The sequence below is a fragment of the Atta cephalotes genome, assembly GCF_000143395.1.
Source record: "Atta cephalotes unplaced genomic scaffold scaffold00006, whole genome shotgun sequence".
Taxonomy (NCBI): Eukaryota; Metazoa; Arthropoda; class Insecta; order Hymenoptera; family Formicidae; genus Atta; species Atta cephalotes.
In genome coordinates this window covers 2,980,248-2,985,198 of record NW_012130070.1, presented here as the reverse complement: position 1 = coordinate 2,985,198, position 4,951 = coordinate 2,980,248, and the positions used below count along the sequence as shown (strand labels likewise).

At 34.0% G+C, this 4,951-nt stretch overlaps 1 protein-coding gene across 1 annotated transcript in view; it reads left to right on the top strand.

The window, feature by feature from the left end:
- LOC105626666 (paired box protein Pax-6-like) overlaps nt 1–4,951 on the top strand; it is a 23,990-nt gene that overhangs the window by 5,554 nt on the left and 13,485 nt on the right. The gene's annotated exons all lie outside the window — the stretch shown is intronic.

Sequence of the window (4,951 nt, the reverse complement as noted above, 5' to 3'; positions counted from 1 at the left end):
GTTATATTATTATTTTATTACTATTATATATTTACAAAAGAAAAAAAAAAGAGAGAGAAAAAGAGAGCAAAAAGATATACGAATCAGGAATTTTATATGAAATAAAATTTAATAAAAAATAAAATAAAAATGCACGACAGATTCTGTAATAATTTGAAAACGTTAGTAAACAGCTTTATTGTTGAAATTATTAAATCAGATTATAAAATCACGAATCGAATCTTTATTTGAGTCAACAGGGACCATTATCAAGTATTAATAATATAACATACTTTATACGATTATCTATACTTTTCATTTTTCAAAAATGAATATGCATATATTATTTAAATAATGACGTGTCTATTTACTCATATTATTTCAGTGTATTCAAGACAAATATCTTCTCTCTAAAATTTATGTTATGTTTTCCCATAGGAATTCTAAGGGGCTTGTATTTTATAAATTTTTATAAACGCGCATTTCACAATATTTTTTTTGAAAACATAGTTTCGTCGCATTTTATCTCGTGGAACACTCGTGGCCGGCGTATTAACGTAAGTCTTCTAAAGGATTTTATTAGATTTTCAGCGTAAAGTCCTCGGCCACTTATAATCCGCCTGTCTCACGAAAGTATATTTCGTCGACTGAACGGATCGCAAATCCCTTTTAACGTTTAACGCTTAAGCGTATAATCCGTATAGACGCATAGGCGCACGGGCGTCTATTACGAGGACAATGATTCCAAATTGGTCTAGTCATACAAAAATATTTTCCATTCTTTTCCAATTATTGTTAAAGACAGGTTGTAAAAATAAGATAAATTTACTTGATTCATATTTATACATTCGGCCTAAAACTTAGATTTTTTCTTCTTTTTCAAATTTTTGCAAATTAAGAAATGATGATTGAGCTAAATACCAGAGCTATAAAAATTTTGATCATCGAGGGTCTCCAGGGAATTTCAACAATGAATGAGTTCTGTGTTTCTTAAAATTCTTAGGAACATAATATCCCAGTAAGCAAGAAATATTTCGGAACATTTCAACAATATTGTAGCAACATTGTACCATTGCTACAATGTTACTATTTTTCTTACTTATTGGAATATTACTTTTAAATTTTCGTTATACACAATAGATATAAACATAAACAAGAAGAAATGATTTCCATATATTATTGTATTTATCATAATAATATATATTATGATTTTATAATATATTATGATTGTTAAAAAATGTTTTATTATATTTTTGAAATTGTTGCATATAATGGAAGGTTTAAGATCCGTTTATAAACGTGATATCAAGAATAACAAATAATTTAAGATAATACAATTTTCTAGAAAAAAGCTCATAAGATCGAGAACATTCAAAAGGCTGAATAATATACGCGTTTAGGTACACAAAATAAGATCAAAAACTTTGTTACTGAAATATTATAAATTGCGTCCACTGATTCATGACTATTATTATTCTTTTTATTAATATTTTTCATCAATTGTTGAAATTATCAATTTGTGAATTTATGAATCTTTACGATTCCCCTCATCATCTCAATAATTATGCGGACGTTTCTATCGATGATCTTTATGCCTGTAGGCGATGATCTTTATGCCTGTAGGCGATTTTTTTGGCGCCTCACGACATAATGATTCGCGACATGTGCCCAATCGGCACGGTAAATAAATTTTTAATTTCGCTCTGCAAGCCTCACCCTCTCGACTATCCCTACTCTGCCCGAGTCTCCTGGTCCACATCAGGCGTCGGCGCACCGTAGATTTAATAAAAAGCAGTGGAGAGCTAAGCATCAAGTGGGTACTCCATTGTGCCCCAGCATAAAAACATTGAAATCTCTCTATTCAGCTTGGATTAGTACGACGATGCCTCTCTGTACGTACGTGTATGCGTACATGTGTACATACGTACATGCATGCGTGCGTGCGTGCGTGCATACGTGCGTACTTGTACCGCCGCGCCGGCGGCGTACATACGTTTTCGATCGTATCCCGATTCATCCTATCACAACTGCTGGCTATGTATTGACACCGAAAAGTAGGATTAGCATTATTACGCATGAGTAGTAAATGCTTGTCTAATTAGTCCGAGACGCATGCAAAAGGATCTGCATGCGTGTTGCTGGGGTTCTTCGTATTCTATGATCTCACGGTCATTCGAAAAGATTACAAAAGATTTCGGTTGCCGACCGAATTTGTTAAATTGAAGTGCTCAAAATAACAAATCCAAGTTATAAGCCAAGTAAATTAATGAGGGACTAGAAGAAAAATCAAAATATCTAGCATAAGCAGTTCTCTCGATAGAGTTCATTTGTGTTATAGGATATTTTAAATATTTAAGATAAAAACAGGCATAGTTCTGCATAGTTTGGAAATAGTTTTATTAAAAAGAGATTAAAACAATATTTTTTTAGATTGTGTTTAGATTCATTATTTTATATTCATACGTACAAATAAAATAATTGAAGGCAACGGTAATATTTAAATATTTGATTAAACAATTTAGCAGTTAATTAAGAAGGAATGATAAGAGCCAGCTAATTTATGATAAAAATTAATTGGAATTTATATATATATATATATATATATATATAAAATATTAAGAGATAGATTTTATTTATTAACCTGAGTATTATATTTCGAAGATGTGGCACAGTGTAATGTGAACTGATTTCGAGGGAAACGTTTACGAAGCAGATTATAATTTAATGTGAATCTAGTCGAGGTATGTGCACGTAAGCGGATGTAGACGAAGTTATAGCTTTGTAGTTGCCGCTTCGGTCTCAGATCGTTATCCAATTATAATAGGTATATTAATCTAAAGAGCTATACGTAGTCAGCTAATTAATAATTAGCCTAGTTCGTGGTAGTAATGAGGGCGCAATCCATGTCGGTTTCATCAATAGATCGAATGTTCGAGTCGTTTACAGCATGCAGACTTAACAGTATTGCATTTATGTAAAATATTGTATTTCTCTTATATATAAGATATCACGGCTAAAGATAAGATAAAATAAAAAATGAAATTAAATATTTTCTGATAACTGATAAACTTTGGTGATATTATATTAAAAAAAAAGACGTGCCGACTGCGTGCCATTTCGAAATTCTTTGCAAAAAAGTTTAACCGCATGAAAAGCATCTCGATATTTTGTAAGGGATCTATAGAAAGATGCTTGTCTTGCAAAAGACGAGAAAATCAGAGAAAGATCGCGTGTGTATTATTATCAAGATTACCGACAAGGGAAAGTTCAAAGAGGAATAATAAATCGCGTGGCAATTTGTGACGCGTGCGCGTGTGTATATATACACACAATATATCGCTTCTTATAAGTGTCAAAGAGGTAACAAGGTTTATTGCAATGCTCGATTTTTACCTACATTGCTACATTGCTTTCGCCGCGATATTATCACGATATATTTTTACGAAGAGAATCCGTGAGATATTTCCGCACTTTTCTGCTCACGCGAATACTGCGCTCGGTATGATATCTTCGCGGTATGATATATCACATGCCGATGGCTCGTTCTCTGCGAGTTTCGTTTTTAAAACTCGTTACGATGAATTTATTTTTAACGCCGTCAAGTGCCTTTTGAAATTATATGCAGATCAACCGATTTGTTATTATTTGAGCGTTCGTGCAATATGCACGAGCATTTTTCAAACGTTTTTTTGCGTATTGATTTGACCGTTGTAGAGTTTGACTGTTGCAAGTTTTATGGCAAAGTCGTTGAAATAATCGTCGTTGATAATCGTCAATTATCTAAATTTTTTTTAAATACGAGAAATAGAATATATAAATAATAATTTTTTTTCTATTTATTATAAATTATAATAATATAAATATGATTTTTTACTTTATTGATAAATTAATTGCTCCGAAACTTTCGAGAAGATTCTACTATTTTATCATAAAATTTTTATCTTTCACTCATAAACTTTTACCTTCCATGCGTGATTATCCTATGATCGCAAGAAACATTTATTTTAAAATTAACATATCATGCGATTTCTCACCTGAAACGAATCGACAACTATGTATCCGACTATTATGTCTATGTGTAGTTTACTTTAATAGGGCTTTAAGCCCTCGTTAATGCTTGCGCAAAGACGAAACAAGTGATCATGGTAGGAAATATGACTGGGGTACGAGGCGGGGGGATGCGATCGCAGAAAGCCTGGAAGGGTATGCGTTGCATTGGAGAGGGAGGGGGGAGGGGTTGCAAGGCTTGTTGCTGTATCGCGAGAGGGAGAGGAGAAGGAGATGGAAGGGTGTAGGCAGTATGCACTCGTGATATTTGCTAATCACTGACAGCGACGGCTTTTAAGTACTGTCGAGCACATACGTATAATGTGCGCACTTACATTTGTAGGGTATTTCGCGGGCGTGTACACGCGGACGCCGCCAGATGTATGGAGCGGTGCAAAAAAAAAGAGAGAATGAAGCGTCGGGTGAGGCTTAAAAATTGGCAAATCCGCCGATCGGACGTCATCGGCGTATCGGTTATATCGGCACCGGTCGTTGTGCGGCTTAAAAATGAAATTGCGCCCGTATCTCCCCGCCGCCGCCACCGCCGCCAGAGTTGGCATATCAGGCAAAACGACAATTTCGTTTTGGCAACGCGAGCGATATGGCTTAATCGCCTCCCGATCGTTTCCCGCGCTCAAGTATCGGACGTACCGTTTGACATATACGCGCGTTTAACAGGCGAGGATGCCAAATAAATTTCGAGGATTACAAATTCTCGCGTCTTACGGAACATAATCTTCCTTTCGATTAGTTATAAAAGTTCCTTTGTTTTGATATCACATTGCAGCACGTTATGTTTGACGTGTGACTCTAAATAAAGTAAATATATCTTAAGAAATTTTATTTTTAACTATTTAAATACATTAATTCATTTAGTGTATTTTTTATTATTGGTTTTAAATTATTATTAATCCTTAGTACACAC